General features: G+C 48.3%; 1 protein-coding gene across 1 annotated transcript in view; it reads right to left on the reverse strand.

Moving 5' to 3' along the window:
- Positions 1-16082, reverse strand: part of TCF20 (transcription factor 20) — a 94448-nt gene extending 78366 nt beyond the window's left edge. The window contains exon 1 of the mRNA XM_054582468.1: positions 16012-16082. The gene's annotated coding sequence lies outside the window, so the exon portion shown is untranslated. The remainder of the gene's footprint in view (positions 1-16011) is intronic.
- Positions 16083-17727: the final 1645 nt, after the last annotated feature.

The raw sequence follows: 17727 nt of genomic DNA on the forward strand, positions 1-17727 counted from the left end.
AGTGAACTGTAATGTAAACTATGTATGGCCTCTAGGTGATAATGATACATCAATGCAGGCTCATCAACTGTAACAAACATGCCACTTTGGTGGGAGACAATGGGAGAGGCTGTGTGAAAGCAGAGGGCACATGGGGAAATCGCTGTACCTTCCTCTCAATTTCGCTGTGAACCCAAAACTACTCTAAAAATAAGTCCTATTTTTTTAAAAAGTGCATTACAGTGTGCACTAAAATGTAAACAGCAGTTATCTCTGGAGAGTGTGATTATACACCTCTGTATTGTTTGAATTTTATACCATGAGCACAGATGAATTTTATAATAAAAGTGTACATTTCAATAAAAAGACAGTTTTCAAAGTTGTTTAAACTAAAACACTATGCTAACATTCTTGAAATTTTTTAACATAAATGATCTTTTCTATGTATAACTATTTCAATAAAAGTTAACTTTTCACATGAACATTTTAACTCCAGGACAGAAATACTGTAAGAGTAGTAGGATTTTCTCCCCAAAATTTTAATTTAGCATAGTTAAATCATCTAAGAAAATGAAATACTATGAGGTATATATTTTAATAAAATGTTAACAAGCTGAATGAGGTCAAGAAGAAAAACAATATATTTATTGGCTTATGGAACCTAAGTCTTATATTCACTTATAGATAGAAAGAGACAAAATTTCCCATTTTCTTATTCCCAAATGATTTACACACACACACAGTCTGTTCAGATAAAGTCCAGCCATTGTTCATTCCTTGCGAATGGTTCGCACAGCTATGTAACCTGGCATCCAGGTAGAGGACTGGAATGTACATGTGTAAACAATGATGACTTCACTGTACTAGTTGGTGGGGGTAGCAGACACTGTTAAGTGAGCATATGTACTGTGTGGTTGTCACATTCAAAATGATTGAGTGAACAGAGCAATGAATCTGCATCAAATTTTGCGTTAAGCTTGAACACTCCTCTGCAGAAACTACTCAGATGATTCAGAATGCTTTCAGGGACGATAAAATAAGTGCAGCACAAATAAAAGTGGGCACAAACACTCCAAAGATGGTCAAGAATCTGTTGAAAGTGATCCACATTCTAGAAGGCCTTCAAAAGGCAGGACACCTGAGAATGTTGAATGTGTACAGGCTGCAATCAATACAGATTGGCAACTGACTACGAGAACTAGGTGATCTGGGGGTTCCCAAAACTACTGTGTCCCAAGATTCTGAAACACGATCTTGGTATGAAACATGTGGCAGTAAAATTCATTCTGTGGCTTCTGCTACCAGAGCAGAAGGAACATTGTGCTGTAGCTGCTAATGACTTGATTCAAACCACTACCAATGAACCAAATTTCCTCAAGGTCATACCTGGAGATGAACTGTGTGTCTACGGCTCTGACTTGGAAACAAAGGCCCAGTTATCCCAATGGAAGTCATCTGGTTCCCCGTGCCCAAAGAAGGTGCAGCAAAGTCAGGGAAAGATCAAGACCATGCTAACTGTGTTTCTGATTGGGAGGGTGTTGTCCCTCAAAAGTACACCCCTCCAGGCCAAACAATTAATAAGAAGTACTACTTCAATGTTCTTCGTTGGTTGAGAGATGTAATACGATGAAAACAGCCGCAGCCATGGGCAACTAGTGATTGGCAGCTTCATCTTGTGCCTTTTTTTTTTTGCAAAACGTCATATTACCCAGGTGACTCAGACCCTCTACTGCTCAGATTTGACACCCTGTGACTTTGGGTTTTTTCCAAAACTAAAATCGTCTTTGGAAGGGAAGAGATTTCAGACCATTGATGAGATTCAGGAAAATACAAGGGGGCAGCTGATGGTGATTCCAACAAAGGATTTTGCAGAGTGTTTTGTACAGAGGAAGAGATGCTGCGAGAACTGTGTGAGGTCTCGAGGTGCCTACTTTGAAGGGTACTGAGGCGCCACTGTCCTGTGTACAATGTTTCTTGTATTTTCTTCAATAAACGTGTCTTTCATCTCACTTGGCTAGATACTTTCTGGACAGACGTTGGTAGTTAGTCATTTGAGAGAAACATGTAGATATGAGAGGGAAACATCAGCTGGTTGCCTCCGTATGTGCCCCAACTGGGGATCGAACCCACAACCTTTTGGTATAGAGGACAACACTCCAACCAGCTGAGCCACCTGGCCAGGGCCCCATTCCCAAATGGTTTAATTTAGAATTAACCAAAGCACAGAGAAAACATTAGTCTGCTCTTCCTCAGGTGCAAATGAAATCAGATATGACTTGTACATGGGCAGCAGTGTGACTGTACATTAGCAGAGTCACCTTTTAAATTGTATTCCAAATCACTGGGTTTCTTGACAAGATTTCTGAACGAATTACTCACTGATGAAGCTTCTTCAGTAGATTCAGATGGACCAGTATCAAGTATTAAGAATACTGGCAAGAAAAAAGGAAGTAAATATAATGCTTGGTTGGTTGAGAAAGGATTCCATAAATATATTAATATCAACTACTATAATTAGAAGTTAACTCCAATTCTCTTTAGTAACATTTTCAGGGTTCACACCTTACATATAGATGTATGAAAAACCAAAAGCACCGAAAAAAGAAATCTTATTTATATTAAAAAAATTTCTGCTGAAACCCTAAAACCTAATATTTTGATTAAAAAAATAAACTGCTGATTATTTAAGTCAAGAAAACAGTAGACTGAGCCGGCATCCTCTGAAAGCTGAGCAAGGTAAGTTCAATAAAATCAGCAAGTAATAAACTCATGGAACTCATTAACTCAAAAAGGGACCGTGAACCAAAGGGGAGAAAAGGAACGGAAGCTTCTATGGCATATTCCTTGAAGAGATGGCAGAAAAATTCGACTTCACTTATTGATTCACACAAAAACTACCTACTGAGCACAAACTCCACACTGAACACCCTTGCAGGTGCTGGGAATATCATGGGGAACAGAGAGTCCCTGCCCTCACACAGCCAAATCCGACCTCTTCCCCTTCGAAGGGTCACACAAACAGTCACTCTGCAAGAGCTACCTTCCAGTTCATGTAAATTAAACATAGAATCCCACCGTGCACAGGTGAAGGGCACTGAGTCTGGACTTCAAACCCTGGCTCTGTCCTTTTTAGATGAGACCTTGAGCAAGTCACTCAACCTCTGTCATCCAGTTTCCTCATCTGACAATGGAGATCACAGTACCTACCTCAGAGGATTTTGATAAGAATTAAGAGGGTTAATATTTTTAAGTGTTTACTACAGTATCTGGGATTTAGAATTTATTATTTATATAAAGTAATTATTTATATTATCATTTAGTATTACTTATTCAAGTTCTTGATAAATAAAATATCCTTGCCTATCTGTTTTGGAATCAAAGTGGATTGATGCCAAAATTTCCTGTATGTCCCAACCAGCTGCTAACTTTTACAAATCTTTCTCAGGTAGCTGAGGGATTAGGGCTTTGGCCAGGGGAAAGGCAGAACAGAAAGGGGGGGGGGGGGGGTGTTCACCCCTGGCTCCAGCCCTCTGGCTTTCTTCCCACCTCTACCTCTCCTCACAATCGAAATAAGTCTCTCAACCATTTCTCACAGTGTCCTTCACAAAACCTGTTCCACTTAACGGCACCCAGTGCCCTGGCACAGACTCAAGGCCCATCACCAAGCTATTCCAGCTCATCCTTGGCCCACACTCCCTCCTGACCAGCCCTTCCCTGCAATCTGCAGTCCCCCTAAGGACGTGTGCTTTGCTGTGTGACATGTCACTTACTTCTGAGCCTTGGTTCTCGACGGCCCTTCCTACTTTGTCCACTTGGCTCTCTCTCCAATTCACCCTTCCAGGTCCTGCTCACAAGCCCCCTCCTCTACAGCCTGCTGCAGTATTCTCCTCATCCTTCACCGGGAGGAAAGCCTCTTCCCTAGTTCTCTCCTGGGACTCTAGCTACACCCTGATTACAGCCTATGCGGTCCTACATAGATTTTTAGAAATATTAACTGTCCATGACTGACTCTCCCACAGACACTAAACTCCACGGAAAGGGAAGATGTTTTATTTATTTTTGCACTTCTTATGCCTAGAATGGTATATAATTAGCAATCACGACTGAAATGAAACAGAAGTTTTCTTTTTCTTGTATTTTCTCTGATGTCTCATTCCCATAAACTTCATTAGGTCTGTGTATTTTATCTTTGGGGCAGCCAACTTTCAGCATTTTGCTGACCAACACAGCAAAATTTTCAAGTTTTTAAAAAAGAGACATTTAATAAATGATTCAGGCTGCCTCATTATTAAAGTCCTTCACTCCAACTCAAACTTGTCCTTAGGATGTTAAAACTTAAACCTCCTTCGACAAAGACTTCTTCAACTAAAAGGAAATGAAGATTCTACTGCTGTTAAGTTTAAATTCACGTATCCACTAGGAAAAAACAAAAACAAACAAGAAAAAACCCCCAGCAGCACTAAATTCATGTGTTTTTGCTATGTCTGTTCACTAACGTACAGGTACCTGTAAATCTGTTTAGGTTCATTCACACTGACTGTGCACCTTGAGTTTATAGGGGTTGTTTGGCTGGAATCCTGAGGGCATGTTCTCCATGCCTCTGCCTTCAAGTAGGAATTACTGAACACAAATGAGTCTACTGCATTGTTCCAAAACTCTCCAGGGGGAATTCTCAGCCTCCCTCATCTGGTGAGGGTTCCTTGGTTTGTGTACCTCCGCCACTTAATACCCCCTCCCAACCTCATCTATTGTTTTCCTCCTCAGAGCTAGGGAATAGCCATCACTCTAAGACCCTCATTAACTCATTGCTTAGAATACTTTACCAGGCTAATCTAACTCAGTTCTTTGGCTGTTATTTTCCCTGAATTTTCCCCCATCCTTCAACCATTTTACTCACTCATTGGAATGCTTTGCAAATTTTCCACAAATCTAAATTCAACTTTAATACCTACTCCAGGAAAGGAAGAGACATGAAGATTAGTAAGGCATGGCAGCCATCTAAGAACAGACGATCTTGGGGTGAGACCGATGCAGCCTACAGTAACACAAGGGTGAAGACAGAGGAGGAGGACAGCCTTCCGGAGAAGGGGGTCAGAGGTGAACGGCGCGTGTGCTCTCAATGCACTCGCAGGCCGTGGCCAGCTGCGGGGCTATAAAACGGAACAGAACACAGCCTTGACCTCAAAGACCTTAGAGCCTGGTGCAGCGGTGTTCAAAAATCTTCGGCGGTTTTTTCAGCACAAATCTTACACAGACACCCAAAAGAGAGCAGTGACAGGAGCTGCTCAGGCTGGACTTAGGAAGAGGATGGGGGACTCCCATCTCTTGCACCCCAGATGCCTCTGCAGACCTGGGGCAGCCCAGCTCCCAGGGAATGAGAGGGGCTCCCGCTTCTCCGTGCTGTTGTTGATACAGCACTTCGAACACTGCCACCTACCTAACACAGTCAATGCTCCAGAGGTACCAGTTAAATAGAACCCGAGAGCTCTGCAATAGCGCGCAAGTCCCTGGTCTGCTGTTCGGGATGGCGGAGGCACACGGGGAAGGAGTGGGACTGCCAGACACGAGGCAGGAAAAGCTGAGCTCAAATCACTGCGATCCAGAGCTCAACAAAGAACTGTAAAGGTCTGGCCAGGTTCTCAAAAACCCCAGGAGGGAGAAAGCTTGCCTCCACTGCTTTTCACTTTTCCTCTGAAATTCTCATTCCTTTGTTGGCTCTATCTGCCCGCCACAGCAGTTTCCCCGTCTTCCCTACATTCTTCAGGCTTCCAGCTTTCCACCTGGCTCCTGTCCCCGAGCAGAGCACCCTCGCAGAATATAAAGAAAAGCACTCCTTGCCTTCCCAACCCCCAAGTTCATCCGCTCCCATCCACACACCTCTGCTTTCCTCTGGGAAGGGGACTCTCATTCTCCAGAGCCAGTCCCCTGGACGGCCTTGGGCCCCGGGTTCTCCAGGAAGGTCCTCAATCCAGCACCCTCGGGCTCAGTCCCACCTCAATTTATACAGGGTCAAGGTTCTCCTGTATTTAAACAAAAAGTCTTCTCTTGACTCCAGATTCTCCCTGAAGCTCCTTTTTACCTTAACAGCCAAACTTTAGGAAGGCTGGACTCCAAACTTATTGTTTCCACTTCTTCACCTCACTTTCTCATTCATACACAACAATTGGGCTTCAGCCCCCACCCCACACCCCGCCCCCAACAGCACATCTCAGCACCCCTGGCTACCGCCTCGGGCTTGAAATGCTTTCTTTCCTCATGCCAGGCATCTCGGTTTCCCTCCTAACCTGTCTGGTTGCATCCTCTCTGCTCTTTAAACACCACCTTGCTTCCTTAAATGTTCACATTCCTGAGTTTTGTCCTGACCCTCTGGGCACTTCTCATTGTTAGCCACAGTAACCTAACTGAGGGGGTGGGGTAGAACTGTGCCTAAAACTACAAGACCTTGCAGGCGTGTTCAACCCGCAGCCCAGGAGGGCTATGAACGCATCCCAAGACGAAATCGGAAATTTACCTAAAATATTATGAGATTTTTTTTTTGTGATTACATGTCGCAATATGTTCAACATGTGTCCAAAACAACTCCTCTTCTTCCAGGGTGGCCCAGAGATGCCAAAAGTTTGGACACCCCTGTTCTAGGGGCTGAGCTCCGTAAAGTCCCTGTTACTGGTGGGAGACACCGTTACTCAGACAGGGAAAAGGAACCCTTTCTCTACAGCCTCACAATCCTCGTTTACGCCCCAGAGCAACCTCACCCACTCGGAGGCCAACACACGTGCTAACCTCCAAGGCTTGGCCTACAGCCCTGCTCCTTCTCCTCCACTCAGATCTGGGCCTCAAACCCCTGAGGCCTTCCGTACAAGCACCTCCAACCTAAGTCCACAACGATTCATCCCTATCCCCCACGCCAGTTGTCTTCTCCCTCGTTTCCTACTTCAACAAATGGGCGCGGCCATAACCTCGTTTTCAAGCCAGAAGTCTGGACTGCCTTGACCCTCCTCCCTCACAAGCCCACCTCCGCAAGCATCCTCATCCCAGCACCGCCGTCCTCAGGCCCCTCAGTCAGGACTCACAGCCCACTGTGTGTCAAATTCTGCTACAGACATCAAGGACACAGCAGAGAACCAGAGGCCAAGCTTAATCCTAGAGGGAGGAGACAGGCAGCACATAAACAAAAAAGATAGTTCCAGATGGTGATCAAAGTAATGAATAAAATGAAGGAGGATGAGGCGATGGGGCGCTGCGTTTGGTGGGGAGGGTGGCAGACCCTCCCTGAGAAAGAAGCATTTACACTGAACCTGAATGACAAAGAGAAACAAGTCTCACAGGGTTTGGGAAGCGGAGAGCTCCAGGCAGAGGGAGGAGCCAATAATCAAGGTCCTCCGGCACACAGGAGCTTGGGCTGGGACGTCACCAGGCCTGAGCCGAGGACGCAAGCAGGAGCAAGCAGGGGCCGGGTCAGAGGGGCTCAGGAGGCAGGGGTCGGCTGGGCCCTTGTCGGCCACCATGGCAGCAGGCAACAGCGACCCAAGGGTTGTAGGAAAACAAGGGAGGTAATCCAACTGGAATCTTCAAGATCATTTTAGCTGGTAAGTAGAAAATGGTTCGGGAGGAAGACAAAAATAGGGGCTTGGAAAACCAGTCAGGAGGCTAATAATTATAGTCCAGACAAGAGGGGATGGTGCTTGAAGTGGGAGGGAACAAATTCAGGATGTATTCTGGACATAAAGTGAACAGAATTTGCTGGGAGATTAAATATTCCAGGGGGGAGAAATCTAGGACAATTCCTAGGTTGTTTTTAGGTATAATTTACGTATAATAAAATTACATAGACTATACGACTCCATCAGATGTGATGAATGCCTGTCAAGACATAGAACATTTCTATCACTCTTAGAAGTTCTCTTCTGTCCCCTCCCAGGCAATCCCCTCCCACCCAGGAAGCAACTACTGATCTGATTTCTAGTATCTAGTAGGTTAGTTTTGCTTATTCTACAATGTCTTACGAATGGGATCATCCATTATGTACTTTTTTGTTTCTGGCTTTTTCACTCAGCGTAACGTGTGTGAGATTCATCCTTATTACCTGTACCAGCAGTTTGTTTCTTTTCATTGCCGAGTGGTCTCCCACCGCACGAATGTGTCAGTTTGTCTATCCATCCTCCCACTGGGGGCATCTGAGCTGTTTCAAGTTCGGGGCTATCATGAACAATGTTGCTATGAACACTCTTGTACAAGGCTGATTTGTGGACATGTGTTTTCATTTCTCTTGCATAAATATCTAGAAACGGAACTTCTCAGTCACAGAGTAGACACACATTCAATGTTTTAAGAAATACCCGGCTTCCTGGAGCGGTGGCACCATCTCACACTCATCTCGGCGTGGATGTGAGCGCTGGCTGCCCTGCTTGCACACACCCCACCCGCACGCCCTCTCCAGCTCTCCCAAGGACACTTCCCTCCTGGCCCCCTCCCTCCCAGGCCTGTCTCCCACGCAGTTTATTCATTCAACAAATAGCCTGAAGGACAAGAAAAGGCTGGGGCGGCAGGGGCTCTGGGCAACGGAATTAGCACAGCTCCCAGGCGGGCAAGGGCTTGGTGCCTTCAGGAGACTGAACGTGAAAGTAGCCGGAAGAGGCAAGCAAAGGCAGCAGGAGGGGCCAGGTTATTCAGGCCTTGCGGGAAATGGCAAGGGGTTTGGATTTACTTTTCAGTACTATAAAAAAAAGTTAGAAGATCTTAAGTGAAGCAGAAATAGGTGACTCTTTGCTACTGTGGGCAAAGTGGAATAAAGACAGACAGGAGGCGTCAGGGGGAGGCCCTGGTCAGAGGCAACCATGGCGCTCCAGGCAGGAGAGGAGGCGCCCCCGGGGGCAGCGGCAGCAGTGCAGATGCGCAGGCAGATTGCGGACAGAGCACTGGCGGGAACCCGGTGGGTAAGATGTAGAGGGTGCTGACAGAAAGGGAGAAATCTCACTTGAGAAACTGGATGGACAGTAAGCCCCTCAGGGAGAAGGGAATAAGTAGAGGAGAAAGAGTTTCTGAGGAATATGTGTTTAGTTTTGGACTGTGAAGCTCAAGTTACTGGTGAGATATCCTAGCAACAGCATCAAGCAGGAGTTGGACGAGCCAGGAGAAATCTGGCTGAAGATACCAATGTGGGGTGGTCAGCCTATGGACAATCGTGAAGGTCTGTGGATATCTGAGAACACCAGGGACACAGTCCAGAGGACGCCACTGGTCAAGTACAAGGGGAGGAATGAGCCACAGAGGTGGGAAGAGACAAGTGGGTGATGAGGAAGTGAAAGGTTCTCCTTTGAGAAGCCTCCTGTGACCTTTCATCTTAAGGAGGCATGTCTTGGGTCAGCACCATGTCCTCTCCCGTCACAGCACTTCTGCTATCCCTGTCTGCCCTTCTCCAGTGGGCAGACAGGCAAGGACGTAAGAGCACGAGGTTTGGCAGGAACCCGCCTTGCTCTACTCCAGTGTCTTGGTACGCGGCACAACGCGCAATGTTCACGGACAACTACTATTTGGTGAGCGTCACCTGTGGCTGTTGTGCTCCACACATGCTCTTCCTATTTTGGTTCCTCTCCCAACAGTCCTCAGGACGCAACACCTCCGTTTCACGTGGGAGGAAGCTGGCTCAGGCAAAATGCCCAAGATCATGGCTAACAAGTGATAGAGCAAGACTGAGGCCACACCTCTTCCTTCAGATGCTCTGTTGCCTCTATGAAGTGCCATCACATGGACTTTTACAGCTGCGCGCCCTCCCCATTCCTGCCAATGGCGTACAAAAGCCACCCTCAGGGAGCCGGCCCACCCAAGCACTGAGTGAGGGGGATGTCCAGGGAAGCAGCCTGCTCCTCGGGGACCCCCACTGTTGTCAGGCACAGAGAATAAAATAATCTCTGGCTCCCAGAGTAATGCTTCGTACCTAGGGAGCTTCTAAATGTAGAAGTGAAATCCTCCCTGAACTGGGGTCTGGAGGTGAAAATTTAGGACTGCTAGGGCCTCAGCTCAAATTCTAGAACTCAGTGTTAAGCCACGTGTCAGCAATTTCCCCTACATCTAACGGGCTTGTTCTAACTTCACAGCTAATGCTACTCATGGCCTAGAGCTTCTCCATGGCCAGCGCTTCTCCGTTCTGGACCAAGACACAGCCAAGATGAGGTTATGTCTCAGTGGGGCCTAAGAAACCAACACTGCGTATCTTTGTGAACATTTTCTTCGTTCGTCCTCTGCTTTCAAGGCTGATGGGCTGCCCTTCCCCTGGCTTAAGACCGGAGCGACGCAGGCTTTCCTAAGTGAGTCCATCAGCACCCAGAGGCTTCCTTTCTTTTTCTACTCAAGAGCAACTGCTATCAGTCCTCTGGGGAGAGCGTGGGCCATGGATGAAAAAACAGGGTCCTAGCCTTGACTGTCAGTGTAAAGTCGCATAACTTGGGACAAGTCACCACCTTCTCAGCACCTTTCCTGAGTTGTAAAGCCAAAGAGCTGAACTAGACAATTTCTTAGGTTTCTTTATACTCTCCATATAGCTCTATGATGAGAGTGCACAGAAAGGGTAGGTGAAGGCGCACACGCAGGACACTGGCCAGCTGGTTGGGCAAGGCTGGCAGGATGAACCCTCCAGGCCATGGGCTTGACCTGAGCTGTCTCCTCCCTTGCCGGAGCCCCTGCTCTCAGCTATCCCGCTTCCATCCGCGGCCCCTGCCCTTTCAACCCGGGTTCCATTCAGTCACTTTGGATCCTTCATTTGAAGCTGTACCTAGCACAGGGCCACGCACATGGATGTCACCAAGAGCTGCTGGCTTCATCTGAAGCTTTAACAAAATACAATGATTACAACACCCCAAACCAACTCCCCAACAAAGAAACATACACACAGTCAAAGGGTGTTCGTAATAATGCCTAGCACCCACCAATATTTTAACATATTTCTACATTTTTAAAAAATTGGAATGATTAAAGAAGAGCAGACAACACTCCCCTTTCTCATCCTTTACAAAGGACTGCTCATGATCCCTCAGAAGATCTTTTGAGCTAGGTCTCCATTCACAAAGCATAAGGATATAAACAGAGGCAAGATTTCAATCAACCCACCTCTGTTCTTTGGATTAACCCCTCAAGATGCTCAGGACTAAAGCAAATTATTCACTTCGTTTCATGCCATTTCCACCTCTCCCACAGATCAAGTTTGACTGTCCTGTTGGCAGAAAAGGCTTCAGGAAAGGGAACACCTTCATGACTGCTCTGAGTTGCATCCCGAGTTACTATCATATCGTCTTTGTATTTTCTTAATAGCTATCATCACCATCTGACATTCACATTGATGGACTGTTTACGGTCTGTCTCCAGAGCAGGTTCCTTCTCTATCCCGCTCACCGCTGCATCTCCCATGCTTAGAACAGGGCCTGCAAACACTTATGAATAAAAATCAGAACAAAACACAGCACAAAGAGAATCTTAATCCATGTTCAAGGATGTGATGTTCAATCATGGAACCATCTTCCCATCAGGCTGACGGTCAAGTGTCCAATGTACTTCCACCCTTTCCTACAGAACAGCTCACACATGCATTCTGCAACACGGGTATTTTCCATTGTAGTTAACGTTTTCTTTCTCAACTTCCCCACAACGAAGCATCAGGTATACCAATAAGTCGCTTTATCGTTCATTTCCCTGCTGAGTTGTGTGCATTACTGTCAAAGCAAACACAGCTCTAATGCAGAGAAGTCCTGACAGCGTCTGTTGCCATGAGAACCTTTTCACCCACACTGCACGGCCCATAGGCATCAGTATTAAAAGGACTTCAACAGCTTAACTAATAAGAAACTTATCCAGTCTAAGGGCAATGTGCCCAAATTATGCACTAAAACAGCCTTGATTTCATTATGTAGTTGAACTATATAGGTTTGAAATGTGTGGGTCCACTTATACACAGATTTTTTTCAATAAATACTGTAAATGTATTTTCCTTATGATCTTTTCTCTAGATTACTTTATTGTAAGAATACACTCTATAATACACATAACATACAAAGCATGTGCTAATCAACTGTTACTGGTAAAGCTTCTGGTTAACAGTAGGCTATTGGTAAAGTTTTGGGGGAGTGAAAAGTTATATGCGTGGGTGGAGGGGATCAGCACTCCAACTCCTGTGTTGTTCAAGGGTCACCTGCATTATATTTCAACTGTATAACACTGATGTACAGTTTTGCTTCAATAAAAATAGGGTTTTATTGTTTTGCTCTATTTCCTTACTTTTACCTCCACAAAAAGAAAATGAAGACAGCAGCAGTCAGAAGCCTCAGACTGATCTAATGAGTACTAACGTGCCTTGAATATAAGTCCCCATGAGGAGGGGTACCTAAGGCATACTGGGAATAGAACTGTCTTTTGTAAATGTATCTTTTGAGTCCCATCTGGTCAAACTGAGAGCAGACACTGTAAACCAGTAACAGAAAAGAGAGAGCCTCTTATATATTACTGTACATCACTCTTTAAGCTCAGAAATTTCAGCTCAGGACAGAATTGCAGAAACAGATATGAAAGAGAAACATTTTAGATTAAGTCTCAGGTGCACTGGCAAAACTGGTCAGGTGTGGGGAAAATGAAAGTTTAGAAAACCCAGAGGTCACTAAACCACATGGCATGTCACAAAAACCATGCTTTCCATTATTTTGCCCAAGTCCAGATCCGAAGATCATTATACCTTTAAAAAAGAAGAAGAAAATATGGACTTGAAGACCAATGTACCACTACCTGGTTTAGCCTTAAGCAGGCACTGAGCTATACTGGACCTAGTAAAGGCTTTGGAGCTAGGGGGTGGGGACAGTCACATCCCTGACCCCTCACTAGCTCTAGGACCTCTTAGGAAAAGGACAGAAGGTCGATCTCCCAGGTCTGCTGGGTGGATTTTTTTTATTTTTAATCTTCACTTCATTGATTTTAGAGAAAAGGGAAGGGCAGGGGAGAGAGAGGGGAAAAAAATACATTGATGTGAGAAACATCCACTGGTTGCCTCACCCATGTAGCCCAACCAGGGATTGAACCCACAACCTAGGCACGCGCCCTGACCAGGAAGCAAACCTGCAACCTACTGGTATATAGGATGATTCTCCAATCAGCTGAAACACCAGGCCAGAGCTGGCTGGATTTTTTAAGGCAACTTAAAATACCTTGAAAAGAACTTAGCGTACTGAATCTTTTTTTAAAACAAATATTAGCGTCCTTTCCTATCTATATGAAGAGAAGGTTGAACTCATCAGAAGCAATCCAAACCTAATTTCTAGGTTAAATAGATGTGATTTCAACTACATTCCATTCCATACCACTTAAAAGTTATAAAACCTAAAACCTAAAAGATGTCTCCTGACATCTTAGTACCTTAGCAACCTTCTCTCACGTATATAAACACACACTAATTACCTTTGTAGAACAAGAATTGTATAACTTTTCCTCATAACATAACCATAAATATACATGTGGTAACTACTTACAACTTAAAGAACTAGAATTTTTTAAAACACCACACCAAACAAGTCATAATTTAAATATCAACACAGAATAAATTGCTTATTTGGGGAAACTCCAAGTAACTGATAGCTGTATAGATGCATGTGCCAGGCCTGATGTTTACGTACAAGAAAAATTCTACCCATCTGCCTCCAAAGTCAACAGTGTGAGAACACTTACCAATGCTGACTCCCTTTTTGAAACTGTCTGTACAGACAATAAAAAAATGACCTAAGAAAGACTATTACACCACATTAGGCACATGTCCTTCAAGCATCACAGAAATTTAAGGCAAGATCAACTTCTGAGGTTGGTCTAAGAGGGCCAACCAGTCAGAAGCATGGCCTAAGGCCCTCACACACCATAAAAATCAGTGAAACTAATTGGGGTTCTTCAGCATCTGAGAGGAAGCATCCGGCTACCATTAAGGAATAAATTGGGGATGCAAATAATTAGTGCACCCTGAGGTGATAGTTAATTCCACTAGCATGCCATTTCACAGGACATATATATTATGGAATTCCACTTTATTTCTACTCTGAGAATACTGAAGCTGGAAATTTCAAGTGAGCCAAATATCCCTTGAAAGAATGTCAAATCCCTCCCCATCCCCTGCAATGAACAATCCCCGTGTGCCTTGGGGCCAACACCACACAGACCCACACACACCTGCATTATCCGCAGTCCCAGGTAGTCAAATGTCTGAATTTTTTTCCTGATACCTTGCACAAAGACCAAAAATACAAGACACATTCAGCATAGCCTAGGGTGTAACATACCTTCTGAAAAGCACAGAACATCTAGGATTTGAGAAAAAAACTGCACCCTGACCAAGTTTTATGCTCTGTTGGAGAAGGAAGACTCTGGAAGCTAAAAAAGCGAGACAGGCTCTTAAAAGCCTGGTGAGGTACAGCTTGCCTTTCTCAGGAAGGCGGCTTCTGGCCAAAAACAAAAGCACAAAGTAGGAGAGACAAAAACAAAAGTACCCAAAAACCCCTGTAATGTTTGCTCTGGAAGAGAGTTCTCATTTACGACATCAGGAAACTGGAGTCTTGAGAAGGTAGGTAACCTGGCCAAGGTTATGGTTCATCGGTGGCGAAGCTGGCAGTAAGATTCCTGGTCTCCCAGGTCCGGACTTCAGTGCAGTTTCCCACTCCACCAAGCTGCCACCCCACGTAAGATGTTTCATAAAACTCTCCACTGAGGCTGTTAACATAAGGGTCCAATTATCATCCAAAGATCTGCCTGTTAGATAATAGCTCGAAAATTCCATCCATTTTACAGCAGTTACCAGAGTCATCTAATCTTTGAGAGACGGGAGGAAAAAAAGTCAAAGAGAAGGGGGGGAAATCCTAATATCCTAATTTTGATTTGTCCCCTAAAGGCAAACTAAAGGGTTTCACACAGGCGGACATTGCTAGTATCCACAACCACAAAAACAGACAATAATCCCCACCCACCGACCTAGGAAGGCGGCTGCTCCACGGCCCCCCCCCCCCCAACAACCCCAACTCACTAAATTCCACTCCCATCCCGCTGCACAGGAGACATTCCACCTCCCGCCGCTGCCACAGCGTGCAGGGCCAGATCGGCCACCCTCCTTCAATAGCACTTTCCCCCCCCAAAATGGAAGGGAAGCTGAGGGCCAAGGGCCCCCAAACGAGCACTCGCTCGCACGCGGGGACCACCGCATCGAACACCCCGCCCTGCTCACCGTGGCAAAGCAGGGGGAGAAAACCCCACGCAGGAAGTGTGTCCTGCACTCCGCTCCCCGCCCCTCCCCGCGCCGGGACTGTGCTCCCTGCCAGCCCGTACCTGCCCTCCACCCCCAACAGGCGCGAAGCAGCCGCGTCCACATGGCTTCAGGTGTTCACAAGGCAATAAACGGGACACTGTCCCCTCCCGCGGCCGGGGCGCGCTCCGACTCCCGGGTGCCCCCGCGCCACTCCAGTCCGCCCGGCCAGCCCCTCCCCGCCCCAAGCCCGGCCCTCCGCCCGCCGGCCTCGCCCCCAGCCCCGCAGCGAAGAGGCATACGGAGCCAGGTCCCCGAGGCGGCCAGGGGCCCCGGGCCGGGCGTCGCTGACCCCGTCGACCCCCGGGCACCGCTTGCTCGCACACGACTCCTTGGCACCCGAGGCCGCGACGAGCAGGTACCTATCCCCACCCCGGCACCCTCAGGCTAGGACCGGTGCCCAAGCCCTGCGGGACTCCCAGGCCGGACCGAGACCCCTCATGCCGGTGCCAGGTTGGGCGACTTCCCCTCAGCAACCCTAGACCAGGCCAGGCCGCTCCCCTCTGCACTCCGGATCGGACCGGGCGGGGCCATTCCCCCCAGCACTCCGGGCCTCGACCCCGGAGGACGGGGATCTCAGCACTCCCGGGTCGGACCGGGCAAGGACCTCTGCCCCTAGCCCCCGAGGCCAGACATCCCGGCCGGGCCCCAGCCCTGGCCTTAGCCCCTCAGCCCTGACCCCTGCCCCTTCCCTCTCGCCCCCCGGCCCGGGCGGCGGTTACCTGCGGGAGCCCCCCGCCCGGTCCCTCGGCCTCTACCGGGGGCGGGAGGGGAGGGAGCGGCGGCGGGCGGTGCTGCGCGGGGTGGGGGTGGGGGAGCCTCCGCCGCCTCCAGTTCAGGCGCCCGGGACGGCGGCGGGGCGGGCCGGGGCCGCGGCCCCTCGAGGCTCGCTCCGGCCCGCGCACTCTCTCCCTGGTCGGGCGCGCCTCAGGGCGGGCTCCCCCGACGGAGGCCGCGGCCGCCTCGCAGGGGCCGAAAGCCGCTCGATTCGGGATTTTTTCTCTCCATTCTCCCAACACACAGGAAATAACAGAGCGTCAGGTGACGGGGCACGGCCAATGGGGAGGCTCAAGGCCGCAGCGCGCGGGCGGGCGGGAGGGCGCGCGGCGGGGGCGGGGCGGCAGGGGGCGGGGCCGGCGGCGCGCGCGCGCGCGCGCCCACCCGCGTGCGGCGGCACCTAGGCCTGCGCGCTCCTGGCCGACCCCAGCCTGGCGACCGGGGTCGCGCGGGGCTGCTCTCGGCAGCTGTGAGGCGTGAGGCGCAGAGCGACGGTCTTGCCGCTTGCCCAGTGCCATCTTGGCCCGCCGCTCCCGTCCGTCCTGGCAGTGGCCACAAGCCAACTTTCTGGGGAGTTAGCGGCCCGGAATCTCTCTTTGGGATTTCTGGAGTTCCCTGAGGCCTCCAACGCCAGAATCACGCCTCTGGCAGCCAAGGGGGTGCGCGGGAAGAGGTCCGACCTCCTTCCGCTAACCTGTTCAGTAGGGCTGGGTATGGGGGCGGCCCTTGCCAGCCAGACGCCCTCAGGGCCCCGCGTGTCCTTGAATGACTTGGGCCCTCAGTTTCTTTTGCTTTCAGTAAGCGAGCGGGGAGGTCCATGAACTTTGCAGGTAAAATATACGCTCACCAAACGCCAGCTGCCTTCCCGTGCGGTGGCATTAAAACCGCAATGCCTGGCTGACTGGAGCCAGAGTCCAAAATTAATTTGGAGATAAGGTGGAGGATTTGTGGTGCCAAGGTCTCTCAGGCTGTTCCCAGACTTGCTTTGCAAATCTCACATACATTTTATGGAGCAAAAGAATGGCTTTTTTTCTTTTTTTTTTTTTAAAGAAAACCTCAGTTGTAGAACAATCACTGAGATGTTTGTGCTGTGTGACCCACTGCTCTCAAAAGTGAGGCCCACGTAGATGTGTTTGAAGTGCTTGTAATGCCGCCTGTGACTCACCTGGACACCGGGCCAGGTTCTCTCCCCACTCGGCCTCAGTTTCCCATTGGCACAATGGGAACGGGGAGAGGTCCCTAACGTTGACTAAAATTGCTCATTCTGAAGTAGGCCCCCATATCCCCAAATATTGCAGTAATTCCTTTTCTGAAGGAAACTGGAAAGTACATTGGAGTTGGAAAAGTGCTTTGCATAACAGGTGGAGGCTGGTAGGGACCAGGTGCATCCTGGGGTCCAGATTTAGGTACACTTGAGGTGCACAGCTCCCCAGGGCCTGGCTCTGCCCCTTCACCTCTCCCTCCAGCTAGCCAGCCACCTTAACATTTTGCCTTGCGTCAGGCCACCCCAGGAGGGTCCTGGCTGTGGCCACACCAATTCCCGGCACAAGGATCCCAGGGAGGGCCTGAGGTGGTTCTCCCCCTTCAGGAGGATGTGAGCGGGGAAGGCAATGATTTCTCCTGGCTTCTGTCGTCTCACAAAGTGGGGGCCAGGTCCAATG

Source organism: Pteronotus mesoamericanus, unplaced genomic scaffold (assembly GCF_021234165.1).
Source record: "Pteronotus mesoamericanus isolate MK-2021 breed Mesoamerican mustached bat unplaced genomic scaffold, CSHL_Meso_final contig_702, whole genome shotgun sequence".
Lineage (NCBI taxonomy): Eukaryota > Metazoa > Chordata > Mammalia > Chiroptera > Mormoopidae > Pteronotus > Pteronotus mesoamericanus.